This window comes from Amblyomma americanum, chromosome 1 (genome assembly GCF_052857255.1).
Source record: "Amblyomma americanum isolate KBUSLIRL-KWMA chromosome 1, ASM5285725v1, whole genome shotgun sequence".
Lineage (NCBI taxonomy): Eukaryota > Metazoa > Arthropoda > Arachnida > Ixodida > Ixodidae > Amblyomma > Amblyomma americanum.
This window is the reverse complement of record NC_135497.1, coordinates 36,510,708-36,525,812: the sequence shown is the minus strand read 5'-3', so window position 1 is coordinate 36,525,812 and position 15,105 is coordinate 36,510,708. Positions and strand designations below refer to the sequence as shown.

At 46.8% G+C, this 15,105-nt stretch overlaps 1 long non-coding RNA gene across 1 annotated transcript; it reads right to left on the bottom strand.

The window, feature by feature from the left end:
* Positions 1-4,933: 4,933 nt before the first annotated feature.
* On the bottom strand, positions 4,934-14,604 carry LOC144132207 (uncharacterized). The gene is made up of 3 exons (XR_013314724.1): positions 13,826-14,604; positions 8,677-8,862; positions 4,934-5,319 (listed from the first exon to the last, which is right to left on the bottom strand). It is a non-coding gene; the product is annotated as an uncharacterized LOC144132207 (long non-coding RNA).
* Positions 14,605-15,105: the final 501 nt, after the last annotated feature.

Genomic DNA, 15,105 nt, shown 5'->3' with positions numbered 1-15,105 from the left:
GTGCGCGGCAGCCTCTTTGCATCCGTGGCTTCTGCCAAACTATGAGGGCTGTGCTGCTGTTATGGAACCACCTGGCCTCTCGCTATGGTTTGACATACCTCCTTACCAGGCACCTGAACCAGGATGCACTTGAAAACACCTTTTCTATTGTTAGGTCGAAATCTGGATCGAACAGCAACTCGTCTTGCCGGCAGTTTCAAGCAGCATTTAGGCATCTTTTAGTTAGCAACCTTTTCAAACTGTCGGAAAGCAGCAACTGTGCTGAAGACATGTCTAGCCTTCTAGCCACTCTCCCAATTTGTTTATCTAAGTCTGCTCCTTCTCTCTGTACAGCTGCCACATCTTTGCCAGTTGCAGTAGAAGTTTTGCCATATGATTATCGGTCTCCAATACTAGAGAACAACATTGTCTATTTTGCTGGCTGGCTTGCCTACAAGTTTATGAATGATCACAGGTGTGTTACAGGGCCACATACGTGCGAGGTGAGGTTAGAAAATGCCGCCTTTGCCGATCAGAGCCAAGTTCTCTTGTACTTAAGTGTCAAAAATCCTGGAGAAGGTGACTTTGGGAGCCTGTCAGTTCCTACACCCTCGTTTGTAGCTTTCATCAATGCTTGCGAGCAGGTTTTTGTCACATCTAGTTCCAATATTGTGGGAAAAGAACAAGTAGGGCATGATCTGTGCATGTTGCTTCATGCCAAGGTAGAAAAATCGCTGACTGTGTGTGGTGATGACGTTTATGATGGTTTGTTTGCCCTGTTCGTCAGGGTGAGGCTGCATTGGCTTGCACGCAGAAAAAATCTTGAACTGCACAGTCAAACTACTAAACGGAAAGCCACGAAGCAAGCACTGAGGCTAAGCAAATGAAAAGGATGCAATTCTCGAGCTGTTGGCTGAATATTTTGTGAAGTTGCAGGCTATTATGCAGCCTGTGCAACAAATCAGCTTAGTCTGGTTTAACGGTTGCAAAGGGTTTTTTTCTGGTTCACAGCCTGGTTTTATTCTTTTATTTTTTACTTGTGTATTTTGATTTGCTAGGATGTGACGTGGTTGCTCACAGGGGCAATGGTTTAACAATGTAGCATCTTTCATCGTTCATTCCACTATGTCACTCTTTTAGGGTACTTTTATGCCATGTACAGCCTGTTCAAGTGTCACCTATGTACTTGTGCAATATTGTCAGATAAAACGCCATACCGATAAAGCGAATGCCTCTGAAAGGAGACTTTCTAGGCAATGGATTAACCTAGTTTCCGTGGCGCTGGGATTAATTTTTCCACCTGCTCGCCCCCCCTGCAGTTCCGTGCTGGCAGGTATAATGAAATCAACCATTGTCATCATAACTACCACTCGGCACCACTGGCTACCAGGCCACCTTTTAGCAGGCTAATTGCATCTCAGAGTTTTTAGTAGGATCTTTGTCAGCGCAACGAACAGAACAGCGCTGGACTTTTATCTGGCTATATTGTAGCGTACAGTACACTGATTACATGCTTTACTGCCCCGTGAATGTCCTTGCACTTCACTGTACGCTGTACTTCATGTGTACTTTTGTTGACGTAAAATTACTTCAAATTTATCCGGCTAACGACTAGAAGTACTCTGGAGATGGTACGCCGGCTCAATGTATGGTATTTGCTCCTACGTTGAGCATGTTTGAGGGTGCTAAAGCTGGCTTTAACATTGCCTTGCAGATGTAAACGCACCTGCTATATTCTTTCAGCTGAAGAAATTAAATGTGAAGAATAATCCCAGTGTGCTCTATGGTCTGTGTTGATGCGCCTACTTATGTCATGTTATGTTTGCTTCAATTGAAGCTGTCGTAGCATTGTTTTCTATACTTTTCAATTTCCTGACAATGTTCGTGGCACTTCAGGGCTTTTTCCTATCTGCACTGTGACTATTGAGATGATTAGCCAACTTAAACAATACTGCTTGTGCTGCCTGTGACATGTATTTTTTGTTTGTGTGCCAAGGGTGTGCTTTGTGACTGTATTTGTTTGGTTGCTGCAATAAACAATGAATATGAAACTATGAAAACCATACTTGCCGTACACTCTATTGCGAACTGTGCACTTGAGCCAGTGTTTTGTGCATCATACCTTGCTGTACTCAAAAGCTCTCAATAGTACTAGCACCAGTATTTTTGCACTACGAATCATGCATGCTTCGCCAGTGTCTGGAAGTGTTGCTGCCTTTCTATGCTGCCCCTCCTTTACCAGTCACTTTCATTGCGTTCCCAATTGCACATTAACAAGGCCATAACTAGCAGGAACTCGAGCACATTTGACTGGCAAAGGTTGGGGCGCGCTGAAAGGCAGCAACCTTCGAGAGATACGGGCTCGAAAACGCGGTTTCTACAGAAAGACCGCTTTATAATTCGCGCCAAAAGCATACGTATGCGTGACGTCATTCTACGTCACGTTTGCGTAGTTTGCGCCCCAAAATTCAGGGGGCGCTGGAGTGCCCATGAGCCGCCATTTTTTGGACCAATGGGCGTCTATGGAGCCTGCGCTACCAGTATACATCTACCTTGGTACGGGCTCGAAAACGCGGATTCTACAGAAAGACTGCTTTATAATTCGCGCCAAAAGCATACGTATGCGTGACGTCATTCTACGTCACGTTTGCGTAGTTTGCCCCCCAAAATCCAGGGGGCGCTGGAGTGCCCACGAGCCGCCATTTTTTGGACCAATGGGCGTCTATGGAGCCTTCGCTACCAGTGTACATCTACCTTGGTACTACTGCTTGGCGCGCAGTCGTGAGCTGCTGCTGGCGTTGCAATCTGTAAATAAAGCGATGTGCGGTGGCAATTCTTTTCCGCTTTTACGGGGGTACCCGAATTGCTGGCAGCGAGATTCGTGACAGTTGCGCTGAAAAGCACAACGCCGTGCTCGTGCCGCATTGCCCGAATCAGAATTAACTGACATCCCTTTGCTGTTGAAGAATGTTTGGCTCGGCCGCCGCAACGCCGTGCTCGTGCCGTATTGCTCAGAGTCAGAACTGACACGCCTTACAACAGTAATATACCCCGACCCTAATCGTCGTCGGGCTGACTCGCCCGCGGAACTCGATCTTAGGTTGGTGCTCCTTATTACGTTTAACAGCAGTCATAGACTACGACAGCAGCTTATAACTGTTTTTCTAGCAGTGCTACATTCTCTGTTCGGTGAAGTGGCTGCCTGCCTGGAATCGTGGAGCCATGTGAAGTACTGCTACTTTAAATTTTGAAGACTGTCACATAAGTTCTCAGTAGTTCGCAATGAAAAAGCATAGGCATGCGAGGAAACAGTGGTGAAGTAGAACTACAATTTTCTGGAAATTATCAGAAGGAACAGTAATAATTATTTCTTTCCATTAAGTAAAAGTGCAGTGTGTGGCATAATAAGTCGTAACCGAAACTCCTGTACGTGCCCGGGGGGGGGGTCCAAACTCAATTTGCATGTATCCGGCATTCGTAAGTCCGCTGCTGCTGCGGCCGATTATGTTTGCCAAGGAAAATTCGATGTGCACAAGAAGCGGTCAACCATTACGGCGCTGACCGCACCCGCGATCGATCAGTATATATCGCCACCATGGGCAGCGGTAGCGGCACACAACGCCGAGCCGTCCGGCCGCCGATTTGAGTAACGTGACTACGACGAGAAAGCAGTCTCCGCGACCGCCCGTGAGCCATGTTTGGCGCCGGAGATATGGAATAACCACATACTTTCTTTTTTCTTCCTTGGGCCTTTCAGTGGAATCTCTGCGGCCTGAATTAATGATTTCTCTTAGCAGGCTATCTGATATTGCAATCAGAAGGTCGGAAGGATATCCTGCTGCTTGTAAGCGTACCACCTGATTTTTATAGCTGTCTTGCATCGCATGATGGCATGATTTTTCTAGGGCATTTCTTAAACACAACTTTGCGATGCCGCGCTTTACAAGCTTAGAATGTGCAGAAGCGAAAGGCGTGAGGGGCTTCTGGCATCGTGGCTCGTAACGCCACCACACATGGCTATTTTTGAGGAACATGGCAAGATCTAAAAAACGTAACTTTCCTTCAGAAGGCGTTTCATGCGTCAAAACAAGAGGGTCAAGACAGGTGTGAAAAATTGATAAAACTTTCGAGACCGAGGCCCCTGCGTCAGTAACTGCACATGTCATCAAAACTAAAAAATCAACTACAAACCTAAAAACACGAGCCACACTTTCGTCGAGTTGACTATCAAGGAGCTTGTCATGGTGCGCGAGATAAATGTCGCTCAGTATCGGAGCTATGCATGAACCAATGCCGACGCCATTGCTCTGGAGGTAAACAGATTCATTCCAGGTGGAAAATGGCGAGTTAAAGTAAAAAGTAAAGAGTTCCAAGAAATTGCTATTGCTGATGCCTGCAGAATTCTGGAAAGCTACCACACCAAAGGAATCAATGCATTATTCAATGCTTGCCAGCAGTTTCTTTTGCGGAAGGGAATAATATAAATCTTTTATATCGATAGAGCAGGCCGAAAAGCCTTTCCCTGGGTTTTGTTGCAAGAAAGCGATTACTTGGTTAGAACACTTCACCTGAAAAGGGTCGTGAATGGTTAGAGGTTCAGCTTGTCTTGCAAAAAATAACGCGACAGACTTTTGTCATGTGACATCCTCGGTGACTATTGCTCGAAGTGGGCAGTCCAGCTTGTGAGTTTTGGCTGTGAAGAATATCTTTAAGCAGGACCCCTTGCTTTTCTCTATACACTTGGCTAAGGATTCCAAATTCATTTGTGCACACGTTTTCCGTGCTCGGGCTTTCACTTTACTTAGAGCGACATCGCTTCTCTGCCGGAAAGTCGAACTGATATCATTTTCTGCTTTCGATAAGTAGAGCGCTTTTGGCATCACAGCAAAACCTCCCTCTTTACCAGCGTCTAATAGGGTCAGCGAGTTCTTTAAAAACGAAATGGTGAATTTGATTGGAATTCTACACCTGGTAGGTTTACACTTTGCCAAAATGTCCACTCCATCTGAAACACATCGGTCCACTTCAGGAGCCGCTGCTAGGCTGGAAACTTGTCTCACCATCGCAAGAAGTTCCGGTGCCGACCGCCAGGGTTCCACGGCGAACTTTGGTCCTCGTCTAAGGACGTCTTGTACTTGTTCCGGCAAGGACACTTCACCATAGGTGTGGACCGGACTGAAGCTTTCCTGATGCGTCTTCTTTTTGATGGCTCGAAGCTGCGGCAGCGCGCACTGCCATAAGAATTCCGTAGTCCTGTCTGCCGTCTGAGACCACCGCCGCCATTCAAGTGCACCATGAGCTGAAGATGTGCCGTTGTGTGCTCTCAGGAAGAGCCATTCTCTGTAGAGGCAAAATCACTCGTGAAATCATTGAAGCTCATGATATCCATAAATTCAAAGATGAATGCGTAAGCGTTGCCTCAATAGCTCTGTCTGATAAAGAACTACGTTTCCTTGATGAGAATAGAAAAACGTGCGCAGCTGGTCTCTTGCCACTGTAGACCTGTGCTCAGGAATTGTCATTTTCGTCAATCTGCTTTGTGTATCTGCCTTTTCATTTGAGATTGGTTGCCACTGTATTTAAGTAGTGAAAATCACCTCAATAAACCTGTTGTAAGTTCAGCGCTGTGTCTGTGCACTTGTCACGTCCTTTGTCCCCTGCGCTGCTGAAAAAACCGCTGACGAGCGAAGGCACGGAGGGGACCTAAGGACATGTTCCTCGAAAATTTTTAAAGTTTTCGAGCAGCCAGCTGCGCAGAAGTACGACCCTTTACGTCACTGAAGACTTACATGAAAATATATTCGTGACTAATCAATACTCCACACTATGTAACATCAAAACAAAAGCGCATCGCAAAAGCGTGCTGAAATGGACAGGGAGAGCAGCAGACACGACCTGCTCACGCTTCTCGGCCTGGCCAACAGGCGGCGCAGCCAATGCCATGAGCATGGCCTATAGTTTTCATGCGTCTGTGTCAAATTATGTGCTATGTAAAATGCGTTTGATCGTTCATCATATATCCCAGCATGGCGACAATCTTCCTTGTTGAACACGTCTGCTGTACACCTAAGGCACTTGACTAAGAAGCAAACAAGTGGAGTTTTTTTTCTCGTAATTCAATGAGAATAAATTTTTAATTGCTACAGCTTCGGGAAGATAGAGACTTGGGACATACTGTGAATGGAACATGTGCATTTGTCAGCAAAATGCTTGGTGTCAGTGCATGGACAGCGTTTAATGGAAAGAAGGAGAGGCAAGAATAAGCAGGTGGAAGTGGTCGACACCCAGCAAAGAATGGCCAGGAAGTGGACAACTTCCCAGAGCTGGCATTGAGGTCATGCATGCACAAATTTTCCCACCACAATGTTAGATGCTAACTACATGGCATATGCTTTAAAGGGGTCCAGACACAAAGTTTTTCGGTGTCAGTTTATATGCCTTGAAAGAGGCCTACGGGCCTAGCAATCATGAAAATAAGCGCAAAACACCAGTGCACGTCGGGTCGGGTGTGCCGCTGGGTGTTGCGATTGCAAGGGCTGAGGTGCACGGTTAGGCATCGCCGAGGCCGAGCTAACATCGCAGCCGATGCTCTGAGCAGATTTCCAACTGGTCATCCAGAACCAATGGCTTCAAGCTTGGCAGAAGAATGGTTTCCGATAAAACTCGAGGAACCACAGCTCACCATTCGCTTCGCTGATGTTGCCTCGGCTGACCTTGTTGACACCTCACCCCTAACCGACTGTGCAAAACTGAAGCACGAGCAACAGAAAGACCCGTTGCTGAAGCAGCTGCTGCAGTACCTTGAGGCGGCGATCCTACAAGACGACCCCAAGAGGGCAAAAATGGTCTCCGACTTGGACAAGGAGAGCCATATAGCACCTGATGGGGTACTGCTTCGGACACGCGGAGGCAAAGCGGTGCCGTGGCTCCCCCTCCACCTACGGGAAATGGTGCTTAAACTGAAGCACGACCATCCACTCAGTGGACATGCCGGCTTCTTCAAAACCTTAAGGCGCATCGAGAGCCGCTTCACTTGGTTGGGGCTGCGCTCCGACACGTCTCGCTATGTACGAGGGTGTCAGCAGTGCCAGGTCTTCAAGCCCCGTCGCCAGAAGCCAAAGGGACTTATGGACAGCACTTGGGCGTCCTCACCCATGCAGCACCTCAGTGTGGATCTGATAGGCTCATTGCCCAGAACTCCACGGCAACACAAGTATATCCTTGTAGTTCTGGACACATTCACTAAGTTTATCGAGCTTTTTCCCCTGCGGGCACCAACTTCAAAAGCCATCGTTGAAAGGATGGTGGAAGTTCTCTGCCGGCACGGTGCACCTCTTTTCATCTCCAGCAATAACGGTAAACCATTCGTCAGCAAGATATGGAAAGGTGTGCTGCAACATTGGGGAATACAAGAGCGGCACACAGTCCCCTACAGACCTGCTGGACAGCCTGTAGAACGTCACAATGCTACAGTCAAGCAGACCATTGTCAACTACTGCTCTTCCCACTACAATTCGGACAAGCAACTCCCTGAGGGGGCCTTCGCAATGCGGACATCAGAGAGTGTGGTCACAGGGTTTACGCCCGCATTCTTGTGCTATGGTCGGGAACTTCGTACACCTTGGGCAGATAGGCAGCAGATTAGTGCTGAAATTTCTGCATCGGCACCCCATGCACTCGCTGCAGAGCTAAACCTTTACCTACAGGATGCATTGGCCATGGCCAGGGAACACCAAGAATCAGCGAAGGCCGAACAGGCCAGGCATTACAACAAGCATCGTCAACCAACCACCTACAAAGTTGGCGACCTCGTGCTCCGCGACAAGCACACTCTAAGTAATGCAAGTACAGGCTTCACTGCTAAACTGGCCCCTCGCCGCTCTGGGCCCTACCTAATCACTGCCCGTGTAAGTCAGAACAACTTTAAACTCAAAGACCCTGCCTCAAGAAAGTACATGGGTGTGGCCAACGCAGACCAGCTGATGCCATACCATCCACCGTGGAGGCCTGCTTGCACAAATTAAGGGGGGGGGGGGGGGGGGGGGGGGAGGATGTAAGGGCCAGTGCGGGTGGCGCCATCAGGGGACACACAGGGACGGCTGACAACACTGGAGGGAGAGGGGATGCGTGGTTGGCTATGGCGGGAGTGTGCGTGAGGTGTGCGCGGGCAGCGCGGGAGTGATCCGAGTGGTGTGGTCGAAGTGGGCTCAAGTGTGAGCTCGGTGCGCGTTGCATTAGGTGCGCGAACTGCAGATGACTATTGGGGGACTCCGGCACGAGGGACTCTGAGCGTGTGTAATAAATCATCCCTTGACAAACTTTAATATAATCACTGACAGGCTTGTCATTCGGTGTTTGGAAGATGCTGGATTAAATGTCGTAGTGAATTGAATATACATATCAGCGATTATATTACAGTTTTTCTAGTAGATCACGCGAACAAAACATCAACTTGACGTCACAGTCGTCGTTCAGTCATAGAAACCGAAACAGCACGAGAGAAGAAATTCAATCAAATTATTTAGCGCTTGTAGGAAAATGCCACACGGTAATTCATGTATCGTAATGTCTAACGCATCGTTTGACAGAAGAAAACGTGCAATAAAATTACACTAACTGCCCACTGAAAGAGAAGATACTTTTGCAAGGCAGGGAAGCTACCTAAGGTACAAGATGGAAGGTTCCCAGATTATTTACCTGGATGAGATATGTGCAACGGCAGCAAGCGCAGTGTTGGTGGAAGGACAGAACAGCGAGCGTGTGCTGCTTGTGCCAAGATCAGGACAACCATGGCCTGGAGCAGGCTGCCAGGGAAGGGCCACCGCATCATTGTGATGCACATCAGCAGTGAGAAAGGCCCATCAACGGCTGCCTGTATGTTTCCTGCAGAAAAAAGGGTGAAGACTGCTATGAAGATACGGATGGCAACCACTTTGAGATGTTTGCACTCATGTGCTCCAGAAGCAGCCAAAAGAAACATCTTAGCGAAAGACAAGCAGTTGTGTCATTTACACCTGGACGAAGCAATGCCGACAACAGTTTTACACAAAGAAGCAGTTCAGCAGTGGCTGACAGAGAGAACACTAATGGAACGCTATGATGCCAGCAATGTGGCTCCTATAAATCATGAAGCTGCCCAAACTGTGTGTTGTCAAATACCATGTAGGTGTCGCTGTGGCGAGGGCTGGCAACGTCAAGCTCTGGTTCCCACCTTATCTTTAACCTATGTAGTTTCTCTGGGTACAAGTTAAGAATGATACCAAGAATGAGCATAAAGATTTATGGCTTCCTTTGGTTGAAGCTCTGCTCAGAAACAAGCCACCAACGGTGACAGCAGAAAAGTGGAGGAGTTGTGCACACCACGCCATGAATAATGCTGAAAAATTCAGAGCAAACTCTGCCAGCGGCCCTCATATTCATTAACACATACGAGTTTCACAAAACATAACTATGTAGCACTTCGGCTCTGGGATGCATCACAGTAGTAAACCAGCGCTAACATTTCTTGCACTGCAAATTAAGACTTTACATAACCAAGGTATCAGGCTTCCAAACTTTGGAAGTGGTATGCCAGGTTTAACATCCTCAAGCAACACATGGGCTATGAAGAACACCACAGTGGACGGCTCCGGATTAATTTAGACCACATGGGGTTCTTCAACGTGCATTGACGTCGCACAGCGCACCATTGCTTTTATGCTTTGCCACCGTCGAAATACTGCCACTGCAGCAGGATCGGAATCGAACCCGCGACCCTGAGATCAGCAGCCGAACGCCAAAGCAACTAAGCCATGTGGTGCGTCCTTCCTAATTTTCATTTAGCTGCTTTTTCTATGGACTCCTTTCCTGTCGCACTAAAGAATACAATACTTGCTTTAACTATTCGCTTAATAATTCTTTAGGCATGCTGTTTTGTCTTCGCTGAGAACGAATAAACAACTGAGGCTCCTCAACCTTCACGCTGTCAGCAGGAGAAGGACACCTGCAGCTGCATTCCTTTAATACAAGCCCATGCATCAGTTTTTGTGGTTATACGCAGGTTGGAGTGGCACTTCAATTCTTATAAATGCCCGACATGAATATGACGACGTCCATACATACACAAGACAGGAACGGCAAACTGCAATACGGGCACTGCCTTTGATAAAAACAACTAGTACTTGTGTGCTGCATTACATTCAGCCATCTCCTGCTTCTCGATACAGCTAACTCATTGTTAGAAGCATACAGAAGCAGTGAGCCAGTCACAACTTGCCTCCGCGTCCCCCGGCTCTGCTTCTCGCATCGACCCTTTTTCCTTTAAAAACGCGCTTACATCGAAAGGTGGGCGACCTGTCACATTTGCAAACAGCGCGCCTGTTTTGCCCCTTGCGAGCCATGACGAGGCAAGTACGCAACGAAATGATCTCTGAATGTGGGGGAAGACAGAAATACAAGAAAAGCATTTAACGCTCTCGCGCACAAATTCAATACGACGCAAATTTTTATTTTTCTCGTCGAGCAGCCACGATCTACCGCTGACGCTGATACTGTAGAAGCTTGGGCAAGTTGGTGTGACATGGTTTTTTCAGCAGCGCAGGGGACAAAGGACGTGACAAGTGCACAGACACGGCGCTGAACTTACAACCAGTTTATTGAGGTGATTTTCACTACTTAAATACAGTGGCAACCAATCTCAAATAAAAAGACAGATACACAAAACAGATTGACGAAAATGACAATTCCTGAGCACAGGTCTACAGTGGCACGAGACCTGCTGTGCACGTTTTTCTATTCTCATCATGGAAACGTAGTTCTTTATCAGACAGAGCTATTGAGGCAACGCTTACGCATTCATCTTTGAATTTATGGATTTCATGAGCTTCAATGATTTCACGAGTGATTTTTGTTGTATTATCTGACAGCACTCGACACTGAGTGAAAACAGGATAACACGGCGGTTTTTTGTTCTTTTTTCTTTCCTCTGTGCAGTCTCTGCAATGAATGCCAAGGTGACGGGAAGCGGTGCCGCTCACGTTGTTGTTGTGTTCCCGGAGCCGGTCGTTGAGGCAACGACCAGTTTGCCCCGTGTAGTGCTTGCCACATGTAAGCGGAAACCTGTACACAACATTGCTGCTACGTGGTACAAAACCTTTTTGGTGTTTCTTATCGCAGCCAACCATCCTTTCATTGCTGCTGTTTACAATATGGCAGAGTTTGGAGAGCTTATCGGGCGCAGAAAAAACAACGTTTACATCGGCACGCGCTCCCACCCTTTTCAGATTATGTGAAATGCGGTGTAGATAAGGAATAACCACATACTTTCATTTTTCTTCCTTGGGCCTTTCAGTGGAATCTCTGCGGCCTGAATTAATTTCATTTCATTTCATTTTCATTTATTGAAGCCTTAAGGGCCCGTGGGCATTACATAAGGCGGGGGCAAGAACAGTGTGTACAACATATGGTACCAGCTCAACAAAAACAAAAACAAAAAGCAATGAAACAAAACAAAGCAAAACATTAAAATTAAAACATTAAAATTAAAAACATTAAAGGAGATAGTAACACAGGATCAAATTATTTGATGAAGCCGAATACATCACGTAAGACACAGGTGATTCGCTAATTCAGTGCGGGAAAATTGCTCGATCTGTGCAAGAAGATATATTATCAGGCAGGGCATTCCATCGGGCTATTGCATCTGGGAAGAATGAAACATTCATAGCTGATGTGCGGCCTTTATTGGGAGCTATGGGATGAGTGTGGTTTAGGCGAGGGGATATTCTTGATGGCGGCTGCAGCAAAGGATGCCTGTTAATAGGGCGGTAGAAAAAGGAATGAAGGAGGCCTAGGCGTGATACGATGCGACGTGATTGGAGACTTGGGAGGGAAAGGGCTCGTTTTAGTGCAGTGACACTACTATCACGCGAGTACTGTGACATGATGAACCGTGCAGCTCGATTTTGAACGGCTTCTAATTCATTTGTAAGGTATGCTTGTGAAGGGTTCCAGATGGATGAGGCGTATTCAAGCTTTGGGCGTACGTACGTCTGATAAGCTAGTTGTCTGACTTCAGGTGGTGCTGATGTTAGGTTCCGTCGCAGATAACCAAGAGTGCGTGAGGCCTGGGAGCATATTGAATTAATATGAGTGACCCATGATAAGGATGATGTCAGGTGAACGCCAAGGTATTTGTAAGAGGAAGTTCGGGCAATGGGAGTTGAATTAATATGGTATGTGCAGTTAATAGAGGTTTGTTTACGAGAAAAGGACATGAGTTGGCATTTGTCTAGGTTAAGTGGCATGTGCCATTTTTCACACCATGATGCAATTGTGTCTATATTATTTTGTAGCTTAATGGTGTCTTCAGGGGCATGGATGGTGTTAAAAACGACGCAGTCATCCGCAAAAAGTCAAAGTTTGGTTATTGTGTTAGATGGGAGATCATTTACGTAGATTAAGAATAACAACGGTGATAACCCTGCGCCCTGAGGGACACCTGATGTGACGTCAGTATGCGATGAGCTGCAACAGTTGGCGAATGTAAATTGCACGCGCCCTTTAAGAAAGTGCTCGAGTGCTCGAATGATTTCTCTTAGCAGGCTCTCTGATATTGCAATCAGAAGGTCGGAAGGGTATCCTGCTGCTTGTAAGCGTACCACCTGATTTTGATAGCTGTCTTGCATCGCATGATGGCATGATTTTTCTAGGGCATTTCTTAAACACAACTTTGCGATGCCGCGCTTTACAAGCTTAGAATGTGCAGAAGCGAAAGGCGTGAGGGGCTTCTGGCATCGTGGCTCGTAACGCCAGCACACATGGCTATTTTTGAGGAACATGGCAAGATCTAAAAAACGTAACTTTCCTTCAGAAGGCGTTTCATGCGTCAAAACAAGAGGGTCAAGACAGGTGTGAAAAATTGATAAAACTTTCGAGACCGAGGCCCCTGCGTCAGTAACTGCACATGTCATCAAAACTAAAAAATCATCTACAAACCTAAAAACACGAGCCACGCTTTCGTCGAGTTGACTATCAAGGAGCTTGTCATGGTGCGCGAGATAAATGTCGCTCAGTATCGGAGCTATGCATGAACCAATGCCGACGCCATTGCTCTGGAGGTAAACAGATTCATTCCAAGTGGAAAATGTCGAGTTAAAGTAAAAAGTAAGGAGTTCCAAGAAGTTGCTATTGCTGATGCCTACAGAATTCTGGAAAGCTACCACACCAAAGGAATCAATGCATTCTTCAACGCTTGCCAGCAGTTTCTTTTGCGGAAGGGAATAATATAAATCTTTTATATCGATAGAGACGCCGAAAAGCCTTTCGCTGGGTTATGTTGCAAGAAAGCGATTACTTGGTTAGAACTCTTCACCTGAAAAGGGCCGTCAATGGTTAAGCGGTTCAGCTTGTCTTGCAAAAAATAACGCGACAGACTTTTGTCATGTGCCATCCTCGGTGACTATTGCTCGAAGTGGGCAGTCCAGCTTGTGAGTTTTGGCTGTGAAGAATATCTTTAAGCAAGACCCCTTGCTTTTCTCTATACACTTGGCTAAGAATTCCAAATTCATTTGTGCACACGTTTTCCGTGCTCGGGCTTTTACTTTACTTAGAGCGACATCGCTTCTCTGCCGGAAAGTCGAACTGATAGCATTTTCTGCTTTCGATAAATAGAGCCCTTTTCGCATCACAGCAAAACCTCCCTCTTTACCAGCCTCTAATAGGGTCAGCGAGTTGTTCTTTAAAAACGAAACGGTGAATTTGATTGGAATTCTACACCTGGTAGGTTTACACTTTGCCAAATATCCACTCCATCTGAAACACATCGGTCCACTTCAGGAGCCGCTGCTAGGCTGGAAACTTGTCTCACCATCGCAAGAAGTTCCGGTGCCGATCGCCTGGGTTCCACGGTGAACTTTGGTCCTCGTCTAAGGACGTCTTGTACTTGTTCCGGCAAGGACACTTCACCATAGGTGTGGACCGGACTGAAGCTTTCCTGATGCGTCTTCTTAGTGATGGCTCGAAGCTGCGGCAGCGCGCACTGCCATAAGAATTCCGTAGTCCTCTCTGCCGTCTGAGACCACCGCCGCCATTCAAGCGCACCATGAGCTGAAGATGTGCCGCTGTGTGCTCTCAGGAAGAGCCATTCTCTGTGGAGGCAAAATCACTCGTGAAATCATTGAAGCTCATGAAATCCATAAATTCAAAGATGAATGCGTAAGCGCTGCCTCAATAGCTCTGTCTGATAAAGAACTACGTTTCCTTGATGAGAATAGAAAAACGTGCGCAGCTGGTCTCTTGCCACTGTAGACCTGTGCTCAGGAATTGTCATTTTCGTCAATCTGTTTTGTGTATCTGCCTTTTCATTTGAGATTGGTTGCCACTGTATTTAAGTAGTGAAATTCACCTCAATAAACCTGTTGTAAGATCAGTGCCGTGTCTGTGCACTTGTCACGTCCTTTGTCCCCTGCGCTGCTGAAAAAACCGCTGACGAGTGAAGGCACGGAGGGGACCCAAGGACATGTTCCTGGTAAATTTTAAAAGTTTTCGAGCAGCCAGCTACGCAGAAGTACGACCCTTTAAGTCACTGAAGACTTACATGAAAGTATATTCGTGACTAATCAATACTCCACACAATGTAATATCAAAACACAAGCGCATCACAACAGCGCTGAAACGGACAGGGAGAGCAGCAGACACGACCCGCTCACGCTTCGCGGCCTGACCAACAGGCGGCGCAGCCAATGCCATGAGCATGGCCTATAGTTTTCATGCGTCTGTGTCAAAGTAGGTGCTATGTAAAATGCGTTCGATCTTTCATCATAGATCCCAGCATGGTGACAATCTTCCTTGTTGAACATGTCTGCTGTACCTCTAAGGTACTTGACTAAGAAGCAAACAAGTGGAGTTTTTTTTCTCGTAATGCAATGAGAAACAATTTTTAATTGCTACAGTTCTGGCAAGATAGAGACTTGGGACATACTGTGAATAAAACATGTGCATTTGTCAGCAAAATGCTTGGTGTTTGTGCATGGACAGCGTTTCATGGAAAGAAGGAGAGGCAAGAGTAAGCATGTGGAAGTGGTCGACACCCAGCACAGAATGGCCAGGAAGTGGAGATTAGCGGCGTAGCACCCTGTATGACAACTT